The sequence below is a fragment of the Anas acuta genome, unplaced genomic scaffold (assembly GCF_963932015.1).
Source record: "Anas acuta unplaced genomic scaffold, bAnaAcu1.1 SCAFFOLD_168, whole genome shotgun sequence".
NCBI classification, from domain to species: Eukaryota; Metazoa; Chordata; class Aves; order Anseriformes; family Anatidae; genus Anas; species Anas acuta.
In genome coordinates this window covers 115890-127500 of record NW_027076019.1, presented here as the reverse complement: position 1 = coordinate 127500, position 11611 = coordinate 115890, and the positions used below count along the sequence as shown (strand labels likewise).

Sequence of the window (11611 nt, the reverse complement as noted above, 5' to 3'; positions counted from 1 at the left end):
AACTGACCAAAAATAAAACCCTAGGACCCTAACCCTAAAAAACATAGCGACACTCCATCCCAAAAAGAACTCTAAAACCCTAACACGCTAACCCTGAAACCCTTAAAACCCTGTTAAAACTCCAACCCAGTTATACACCAGTTACCTCCCTTAAAGGATATAGAGGAGCTCTCTCAGATACGGCAGTCCTACTTCTCATGAATGCATCCTTTAGGTGAGGAGGGGGAGAAGTAAAGCAAAGAACAACTCACGGGTTGAGATGAGGATAATTTAATTAAATGGAAATAATTATAATAATTAAATAAAGACTACCATGAACTAAACAATTTAACTAAGGGGAAATAAAAAGGGAAAGGGGAAAAAGGAGGGGAAAAGGGAAAATAAAAAGAAGGGACGAAAACAAACAAACAAAATAAATGACAGCTATATGGAAGTGCAGAGGAAAGAAATTGCTCTCTACTTCCCACAAATGAGCGATGATTGACCACGTCCTTGATGCAAGGCCTCAACGCACGCAGCCGGTGTTCGAGAGGAGGACCGACGTCTTCTCAACGAGAGCCCACCCCTCCCCTCTTCTTCCTGTTTCCACCTTTTATTGCTGAGTGTGACATCCCATGGTATGGAATATCCCTTGGATTGGTTTAGGTCAGCTGCCCTAGTGATGTTTCTCTCCTCGCTTTTTGCCCATCCCCTAGGAGGGTTAGAGAAAGGCCCAATGCTGTGCCACTGCTGCTCAGCAGTAGACGCAACAAGGGTGTGATAACACTGCTGCTCCAGCTACAACTGCAGAGTACGGCACTGTATGGGCTGCTGCTGGGAAAGTTAACATTCCAGCCAGACCCAGCACACCACCGGAGGTGGATTGTTACGATATGGAGATGGTAGGTTATCCAACGGCTCCCGTTTATTATCTTTTTATTTTTCCTGTTCTTCTTCTTCTTCAAAATTTCTTACCTGCTTTTAGTGTAAATATTAAGGCTGTAAAAGGACATGAAGTCCTCCTGATCCATAATCCTGCATCATCACTTTCTTCCCGGCAGAAAGGTTCCTTCGAATTAACATGTGTATTTAAGGCCTGACAAATACAGTCTTCAAAGGATCCAAAAACGGGCCCAAAGACATGCGGTCTTAAAGGCTCCTTTGGCCATTCTATCACACAAGACTGAACCATTTTTTATTTACTTTTTACGTTACTGGGGCCTCTCTCGTTCCAGTTTCTAACTGTTATTCCTAATGGACTTTCTGGTGGTATGTCTGGTAATTTGCTCCCTTTCTTCTGGTCCCTGGTCTTTGGTTTTGTCTCACCCATCTAGGAATGTTACTCTGGCAATTCCCACAGCCCTTGGTTACCTTAATAAGAGTGTCTTAAAGAGGATTTAAGATCTATCACCCACCCACAAATCCTTTGGGAATCCCTTCGGTCCTTCATCAGCCAAGTCCCTCGCGGGAGATTGGAACTGTGGTACAGAAGACCTCCACAATCGCTTCGGAACTAAATTCCGTCTCAGTCACACTCTTACACACACAGGCAACCAAAACCCATCCAACAGAACAGTATACGCTTTAAACACTTACGACTCCGTTGTCTTCATTCAGATCTTCACACGCAGAATTACGGGCAAAATATACTGCTGCAGCCAGCAAGGGAGCTGAAAAAAAATCAAAACCTTAGCTTACCTGTATTCAGGTTCAAGATGCCATTAGTCCCGACCAGACTCGAACAGCAACCACCAAATGCTGGGGCACCTCTCCTACATCAAATAAGATTCCAAGAACCAAAGCCCTCCTGGACAAGCCCCCTGGTGTAATACATGACTGGGTCCCAAACTGGATTGCAATTAAATTTTACAGTTTTTTAAATAAATAGAGGTAAACGAGAAGTTGCTCGCAAACAGATATACTGTGCCAGATGTCCTTCAGTACGTGCCCAGAGGCAGACCGGATGTCTTTGCCAACACAGTCCCATCAATGTATTAGTACACCCATGCACTGCCACGTTAGCTATTATCACTAACTGCCAGGCAGGACAGCTCCAGACCAAACACATACACACACACACAGGCACGCCACAAACACTACAAACAAAACACACAACACTAGGCGCAAGAAAAAGTGACCCCCGGGGGAAAGCCCTATGGCAACAGCAAGTCAGAACAAGTGCTCTGCACCAGACCCCAGGAGAGACTCAAATGTCACAACACGCGACTGGAAGCAACTGCCAGAACTGGGATGATGGAGGCCTAAAAAGCCTGCCTTCAAGACAAGAGACCTGAAGGATGGGGACTGAAAACCCCCTAAGAAGACACTTAGGAAATCAATTCCCAAGCAAGAGCTCCTGATGCGGCCCAGACGACTTCTGCAAGAGTGAGGATGGAAACAGATGTGATCTCAAACCGAATACGATGCACAAGACCTGAAACAGATCTGCACTTCAAGCAGCGACTGCAAGACAAGAAGTTCTCGGATCAGAGCCATGATGACAAAACAAGCATTGAGGCCCTTCAGCACAGCTACCGAGTCGCCTGTCTGGTCAGTCCAGAGTCAAAAGTCATGAGGATATCAAGACCCAAGAAGCACAGAACAGACACTGCAGAAGCAACACTACAGGACAGACCAACAGAAGGAAACTGTCCTGCCTGGCGCACGCACTCACACTACAAAATAATCCTGCCTCTTCTATTAGCCTGGTGACCCAGCCACAAGCACCCTGAACCACCCTCACAGTGGCACCAAGTATATTCAGCCAGCAGGCACCACGCTGCTCTGGCTCCCAGCTCCCATTAGCCACCCCAGATATGCAAATACCAGGTGCCCTCCAACTTAGCTCTCAGGTTGCTGCATGGTAAAGTCCCTCCGCCTCAAGAAATGCACAGGCACCAATTGTCATCTTGGTCAATTGCCAGGCTCATCATCAGCTGCAAAAACAGAGTACCAGCATTCACTAGGACGCCAGCCCCATTGCTCACCTTCTCCACAATGCTGACTACTGCTGATGCAACGTACGATTGTGCTCACGTGTTCCTCTCCGAGTCCAAGGTCCAACAGTGAAACCAGTATCATCCACTCCACCTGGGAAAACAAAGGGATTAAATGTTCGTTGCATTCACAACAAGTCAGCCAATGGTGTTGGTTTTTTTTTCTTATTGTTTTTTTTTTTGTCTGTGTGTGTTTCCTGTTTTTTTTTTTTTTTTTTAAATGTTTTAGCTAAACAACATGCACAGAGCAGACAAGAGACCTGGGGTGTTTCTAGAAGCAACAATCCCCATGCTTTTGCTGCAGCTTTTAATATTGAAAGGACAGCACAACCACTCAAGTAACTGGAACTTTTTCAAATGGAATTAAGTCAAACAGGTTCATCATCACTTGCAAAAACAGAGAACCAGCATTCACTAGCATGCCAGCACTGACACCCACCTCTTGGACAACACTCACTACTACTGATGCAACATACAGTTGTGCAATACCTCTCTGTTCAAAACTCCTTTACCTAACCTGCTCAGTAGCTCCACATGACAAATGGGCCCGGGGGGCGCCGCGCCAAAATGGGGCCGGGCAGCCTTATTCTGCAGAGAAGAAGGAGGTGACCCTGCTCACTCTCTAGGCACTACTGCACTTATGTGGTCAAGGAACCCTACCCCACGGTTTCCCCAAAACAACGTACCTTTTCTTTTTCTTAGTATCTTTTATTTACGTAGAAAGAAAAATCTAGGAGCAGAAGTGATTACATGCCAAAAAAAAAAAAAAAACAATTCCATTCCACTCACAGGAAAAATCACTTACTTCAGTAGGATATCTGAGAACCAAGTGGCTATGCTGGTGGGTCAAAACACACTACAGGACACTGGGGCCAGGCCCTCTGCTGCACCCACTTAAAACCCATCCCTGCACTCACCAAGGTGCAACCCCAACACAAAAAAAAACAGACGCAGCATTTCAGCTTCAACAGCTTTGGGAACTGCTGGAAAGCAAGCTTCATCCTCAGAGAGGCGTGCTCAGGCTACACAGGACAGGGCTTTGGGCACCACTTTGCTTACCAAAGAAGACCGCAATCAGCACCTGCTTCGTTCCAATTCTCAAGAACTAACATCACAGCCCACGTTGCCTGGGACACCTGATAAACAGAAGAGAAAGCAGCCATACCCTTTTCAAGCCATCCCTGCACGTGTCGCTCCTTGATCATCTGCAACCTCTTCTCCAATCCTCAACCGCTTCTGTGGAGAGCCTGCCATGGCACCTGCAAAGCAAGACCCTTCGCACTCACCTCATGCTACTTGGCAGTTCTGCTCCAATCCAGCTCACAACCAGCCCGCCCTTCTCGTGCTGCTCTTCAGAGTGCAGCTTGGCCCCACTCAGCCTGTGCGAGACACCTGCAAAAGACAAACAAAAGCACAGGCTGAAGCAGCATCCAAAGCCACAGCACAGCTGGGACAGTTACTCTCATCTGCTCCCTTACCTCGGCGCCCTCACCTGCCCTCGAGGAAGATGCTTCCATCTGCTCTCTTAGGCCAGCTACAACACCTCGGAAATATAAAATAAACAGGATTTTTACTGTATTTTGTGCAGTTAACTAACTGCAGTGACAACTGCACCCCTAAAGTACCTTCTATATCTGCTCATCGCTCACCTTGCCAAAAGCAGCTCCGGTCGTCAAGTCCCGTGTTGGACACTGTGTTTCACCTTAAACAAATGAAAACACCCACAAGAGAATCAATCATTCACCTGCCACCATTAGCACCCATCCCTCCACAACACAAAGGGACCCAATTAACGATATTATCATTTCAAAACAGCAGCCCCCTTGCCTCAGCACCTCAGAAGTAGATCAAGACAGGCACCGAGCTGCCTACCGAGTGCTGAACGGTTCCAGAAGGAGCTCTTTCCTGTGGGCAGTTCCTACTACGGTATACACTCTACTGGGGACAGGAAAGAAATAAAAATAAAAAAATTCAAAACCCCATATCTGTAAGCTTTCAAGATTCAACAGTACACCATTCAAGCACTATGCAAACAGCTGCTCGCAAGCAGCTCAACTCTGCCAAATCCACATCTGCCAACCTCCAGAGATGACTGTGCCAGCTGTCCTTCAGTATGCGCCCAGAGGCAGATATCTACGCCAAAACAGTCCCATCAATGTATTAGTACACCCATGCACTGCCACGTTAGCTATTATCACTAACTGCCAGGCAGGACAGCTCCAGACCAAACACGTACACACACAGGCACGCCACAAACACTACAAACAAAACACACAACACTAGGCGCAAGAAAAAGTGACCCCCGGGGGAAAGCCCTATGGCAACAGCAAGTCAGAACAGGTGCTCTGCACCAGACCCTACGAGAGACTCAAATGTCACGACACGCGACTGGAAGCAACTGTCAGAACTAGGATGATGGAGGCCTAAAAAGCCTGCCTTCAAGACAAGAGACCGGAAGGATGGGGACTGAAAACCCCCTAAGACAACTCTCAGGAAATCAATTCCCAAGCAAGAGCTCCTGATGCGGCCCAGACGACTTCTGCAAGAGTGAGGATGGAAACAGACGTGATCTCAAACCGAATACGATGCACAAGACCTGAAACAGATCTGCACTTCAAGCAGCGACTGCAAGACAAGAAGTTCTCGGATCAGAGCCATGATGACAAAACAAGCATTGAGGCCCTTCAGCACAGCCACCGAGTCGCCTGTCTGGTCAGTCCAGAGTCAAAAGTCATGAGGATATCAAGACCCAAGAAGCACAGAACAGACACTGCAGAAGCAACACTACAGGACAGACCAACAGAAGGAAACTGTCCTGCCTGGCGCATGCACTCACGCTACAAAATAATCCCGCTGCTTCTATTAGCCTGGTGACCCAGCCACAAGCAGCCTGAACCACCCTCACAGTGGCACCAAGTCTATTCAGCCAGCACGCTCCATGCTGTCAGTCCTGTGTAAAAAGTTAGGAGAATATCAAGACCCAAGGAGACCATAATTCACAACACACAATGGAGAAGCAACACTACAGGACAGACAAACTGAAGGAAACTGTCCTGCCTGGCACACGCACTCATGCTACAAAAATAATCCCGCTGCTTCTATTAGCCTGGTGACCCAGCCACAAGCACCCAGAACGTGACCCAGCCTGAACCACCCCTCACAGTGGCACCAAGTATATTCAGCCAGCAGGCACCACGCTGCTCTGGCTCCCAGCTCCCATTAGCCACCCCAGATATGCAAATACCAGGTGCCCCACAACTTAGCTCTCAGGTTGTTGGATGGTAAAGTCCCTCCGCCTCAAGAAATGCACAGGCACCGATTGTCACCTTAGCCAATTGAAGGCTCATCATCAGCTGCAAGAAACAGAGTACCAGCATTCACTAGCACGCCGGCCACGATGCCCACCTTCTCCACAATGCTGACTACCGCTGATGCAACATACGGTTCTGCTCACCTCTTCCTCTCCGAATCCAAGCTCCAACAGTGCAGCCAGTATCATCCACTCCACCTGGGAAAACAAAGGGATTAAATGATCGTTGCATTCACAAGTCAGCCAATGGTGTTGGTTTTTTTGTTACTGTTTTTGTGTGTGTGTGTGTGTGTGTGTGTGTGTGTTTCCTGTATTTATTTTTTAGTCTGCTTTAGCTCAACAGCATGCAGACAAGAGAACTGGGGTGTTTCTAGAAGCAATAATCCCCATGCTTTTGCTGCAGCTTTTAACATTGAAAGGACAACACGACCCAGCAAGTAACTGAAACTTTTTCAAATGGAATTAGCTCAAACTTTTATTTGCATTGAAAGAAAAATCTACGAGCAGAACAGATTATACACCAACAAAATCAATTCCATTCCACCCCCGGGAAAAAAAATCACATACTCTCATCCCCTCCTGTCCCTCAGCCGCTTGCCTGCCCCACGTGGCAGATGCTTCCATCTGTTCTCTTCACCCACTTATAGCACCTCTAAAAGGCAAACTGGAATTTTACTCTACTGGATGTAGGAAAATAACTGCAGTGACAACCGCACCCCAAAAACAACAGTTACCTCTGCTCATCACACACCAGAGTCACTGCAGAGGCAGCTGGTTGACACATCCTGCACTGCACACTGCATTGCAGCCTGAACAAAGGAGAAAGGCAGGAAGAAGATAAACATTCAGCTGCCAGCAGTAGCACCCATCCCTCAAAAACATAAGCGACCCCAGCTTTACTTTTATCCTTTCAAAACAGCAGGCCACTTGCCTCTGGACCTGCAAATTAGGTCCAAGCTTGAAAGGAGCGGCCAGCATCACCCACGCCACCTGGGAACATAAAAGGACAAAATGACCACTGTGCTTGCAAGCACCCACCTGCTACACTGCTCCTCTATCCCAAACAGTCTCACCCCGGACCCTCTGAGGGAAACACCTGAGCGTCTTCCCTTCGCTTCAGATAAGGGATGACCAGGCTGACACCACTCACCTTCCCTCAGAGCTTCGTGACGTGACGATTTCCCTTCCCTCTCCACAACTGCACAAAGCACCTGCAGAGGCAAGAGAAAAGCACACTCTAAAGCACCTCACAGCCACAGCGTACCTGCTGCAATACCTCTCTCTTCCCAGCTCCGGTACTTCAGCTGCCCACCAGCTCTAACTCAGATTCTACGCTCACAGCGCCACAGCAAACTCTGCCTAGACCACACAACACACACTACACAAGCTACATTGCCCAGCACACACAAGCTGGTACATTCCCACCCAACAATCAGTCGCATCGCACAGGAAGGATGCTGCACACTCCTAGAAACCAAACCTACCAGTCCTGAGCAGCTCCCCACTTCCTCCTGCCAACCACGCTCAGCACACACACTATTCACCCATCAAAAAAAAAAATAAACTTAGAACTTACACACACAAAAAAAAAACAACCGAGCTCCACAAATGCCAAAAAGACATGCGCACACAGCAGCCCCAGCAGGGGTAATCACAGACTTACCCTTTGCACATGAAAAGGTGACTATGATACAACCCTGCTCAGTCTCTTGGCAATGCTGCATCTACACTGTCAAGCCACATGTAGCCGGTAATCAAGCTGGTTTTAGTCCTCTGCAGAATAAAACGAGTGGGTTTATACATCTAGAGATTAAAGTGCAGCTCAAAAACAGAGGAGTATCGCACCATCCTAAAAAACAATAAGCCACAAACCTCTACTAAACATTCCTCTATTAAGTAAATTCCAAGCACTTAAAAATTCTAGAAATCTATAGACTCCAGTCTGCCTAGAGAACCCTGCAACTGACTGAAGGAAAAACAAAGCACTTACCCCAAGGAGCAGCCCAGGCAGAAGGAGCTCTCTGATAGCATGCCTGGGGCTCATATAGCATTCAGCCCTGCCCAGCACCCAAACCCAATCACCTGGGAAAGGGGAGGGGCAAAGCACAAGGAAGTAGAAAGAAAGCAGGAACAGAAGCAACTGCTTTTTATTTTTATTTTTTTTTTTTATTTTTTTTTTTTTTTAAGATCTGCTTTACTGGGAAAACATGCAGAGAGCAGACAGGTGACCTGTGGTGTTTCTAGAAGCAACAATCCCCATGCTTTTACTGCAGCTTTTAACATTGAAAAAACAACACGACCAGGCCAGTAACAGGAACTCTTTCAAATGGAATTACGTCAAACAGGTTCATCATCACTTGCAAAAACAGAGAACCAGCATTCACTAGCACGCCAGCACTGACACCCACCTCCTCCACAACGCTTACTACTACTGATGCAACATGCTACTGTGAAATACCTCTCTGTTCCCAGCTCCTTTCCCTCATCTGCTCACTACATTTACCTGAGAAGTGTGCCCAAACAGACTCATTCTACAGAGATGAAGAAGGTGGCCCTGCTCACTCTCTTGGCACTACTGCACTTATGCACTCAAGGAACCATACCCCACAGTTTCCCAAAAACAACGTACCTGGCAACCCCTCATAAATGTACTTCTAATATGTCAATTCAAGGACATAAAGCCTAGAAGGCTTTATGGTCTAAAGACTCGACAGACAGAAAACACACAAGCAAAAGCTCCAGAAATATAACAAACTGTCCCTAAACTTGAAACAGACTACCCCTTACATGCCCACTGCTGCCATTTTCAGACACATGCTCACACAGGGAGCTTCCATGATACATTTCAACTAAACCCTGCTCCATCTCTTTAACAACAAGGTTTTGACTTTGATAATATTTGACATACAGGCAAAGAATCACAGAAAGCCCCGTAATTCTGCAAAAATCAGAAGGGACCCAGAACCACAAAGCAAACACACAAAGTAACATCACCACACTATCCGTAAAACTGCTATAACAACTACTCATCTGAGGAAGAGCCGTGTGCAATACAAGCACCTACTAATAGATTTCTGTACAATGACAGATCCTACCAGCTGCCACCTCAAAAAGACATGCGTACCCGTTTCTACTAGGAAACGCATCAGTCCATAGACTCTGACCCACCTAAAGAACCCTCCAAACAACTGAAGGAAAAACAAAGCCCTTACCCAAAAGTGCAGCCCAGACAGAAGGAGCTCTCTGATGGCACACCTGCAACTCAGTTACCACTAGGTCTCACCTGGACCCTGAAGCCAATCACCTGGGAAAGTGCAAGGGGGAAAGCACAAAAAAAAAAAAAAGAAGGAGCAGCAGCTGTGGTTTATTTACTTCTTTATAAGGCTTAGCTCAACAGCATACAGAGTGCAGACAGGAGAGCTAGGGTGTTTCTAGGAACAAAAATCCCCATGCTTTTGCTGTAGCTTTGAATATTAAAAGGACAATACAACTAAGCAAGCAATTGATTTCTTTTTCCATCTGGAATTACCTCGATCTTTCATTTACATAGAAAGAACAATCTAGGAGTAGAACAGATTACACACCAAAAAATAATTCTATTCCATTCCACTCACAGGAAAAAATCACTTCAGTAGGATACCTGAGAACTAAATGGCTATGTTGATGGGTCAAAACACGCTACAGGACACTGGGGCCAGGCCCTCCGCTGCACCCACTTAAAACCCATCCCTACACTCACCAAGGTGCAACCCCAACACAAAAAAACAGACACAGCATTTCAGCTTCAACAGCTTTGGGAACTGCTGGAAAGCAAGCTTCATTCTCAGCGAGGCGTGCTCAGGCTACACAGGACAGGGCTTCGGGCACCACTTTGCTTACCAAAAAACCGCCATCAGCACCTGCTTTGTTCCGATTCTCAAGAAATAACATCACAGCCCACATTGCCTGGGACACCTGATAAACAGAAGAGAAAGCAGCCATACCATTTTCAAGCCATCCCTGCACGTGTCGCTCCTTGATGAGCTGCAACCTCTTCTCAAATCCTCAACCGCTTCTGTGGAGAGCCTGCCAGGGCACCTGCAAAGCAAGATGGATACCCTTCACAGTCACCTCGTGCTACTTGGCTGTTCTGCTCCAATCCAGCTCACAACCAGCCCGCCCTTCTCGTGCTGCTCTTCAGAGTGCAGCTTGGCCCCTCTGAGCCTGTGTGAGACAAATGTGAAACAAAAAAGCATAGGCTGAAGCAGCATCCAAAGCCACAGCACAGCTGGGACAGTTACTCTCATCTGCTCCCTTACCTCAGCCTCCTCACCTGCCCTCGAGGCAGATGCTTCCATCTGCTCTCTTATGCCAGCTACAATACACCTCTGAAATATAAACAGGATTTTTACTGTACTTTGTGTAGTTAAGTAACTGCAGTGACAACTGCACCCCTAAAGTACCTGCTACATCTGTTCATCGCTCACCTTGCCAAAAGCAGCTATGGTCAAGTCCCGTGTTGTACACTGTGTTTCACCTTAAACAAATTAAACAAAAGTTGCCTACCGAGTGCTGAACAGTTCCAGAAGGAGCTCTTTCCTGTGACAGGTTCCTCCTAGGGTTTACACTCTACTGGGGACAGGAAAGATATAAGAAAAAAAAAAAAAAAGCAAAACCCCATATCTGTAAGCTTTCAAGATTCGACAGACCTCCTCAAGCACACTGTTCAAACACTATGTGAGAAGCTGCTCACAAGCAGCTCAAATCTCCCCCCCACACATCTGCCTAACACTACAGAGATGACTGTGCCAGCTGCCCCTCAGTACGTGCCCAGAGGCAGACCGGATGTCTTTGCCAAAACAGTCCCATCAATGTATTAGTACACCCATGCACTGCCACATTAATCACTAACTGCCAGGCAGGACAGCTCCAGACCAAACACATACACACACGGGCACGCCACAAACACTACAAACAAAACACACAACGCAAGGCACAAGAAAAAGTGACCCCCAAAAGGAAAGCCCTACGGCAACAGCAAGTCAGAACAGGTGCTCTGCACCAGACCCTACCAGAGACTCAAATGTCACGACACGCGACTGGAAGCAACTGCCAGAACTGGGATGATGGAGGCCTAAAAAGCCTGCCTTCAAGACAAGAGACCAGAAGGATGGGGACTGAAAACCCCCTAAGACAACTCTCAGGAAATCAATTCCCAAGCAAGAGCTCCTGATACGGCCCAGACGACTTCTGCAAGAGTGAGGATGGAAACAGATGTGCATCATATTCAGCTTGAGATCACAAGACCTGAAACTTATCTGCACTTTAAGCAGCAACTGCAAGACAA

General features: G+C 47.1%; 2 long non-coding RNA genes across 3 annotated transcripts; both read right to left on the bottom strand.

The window, feature by feature from the left end:
• Nucleotides 1–254: 254 nt before the first annotated feature.
• On the bottom strand, nt 255–4339 carry LOC137848860 (uncharacterized). Of its 2 annotated transcripts, XR_011091550.1 has the most exons (4): nt 4035–4339; nt 2967–3069; nt 1576–1649; nt 255–691 (listed from the first exon to the last, which is right to left on the bottom strand). It is a non-coding gene; the product is annotated as an uncharacterized lncRNA (long non-coding RNA). The 2 variants fall into 2 exon arrangements; XR_011091549.1 differs by having other exon boundaries at nt 2967–4327.
• A 2578-nt stretch (nt 4340–6917) lies between these two features.
• Nucleotides 6918–11138, bottom strand: LOC137848859 (uncharacterized). Its single transcript, XR_011091548.1, has 6 exons — nt 10752–11138; nt 10584–10652; nt 10269–10362; nt 9498–9589; nt 7949–8058; nt 6918–7496 (listed from the first exon to the last, which is right to left on the bottom strand). It is a non-coding gene; the product is annotated as an uncharacterized lncRNA (long non-coding RNA).
• Between the last annotated feature and the right edge of the window lie 473 nt (nt 11139–11611).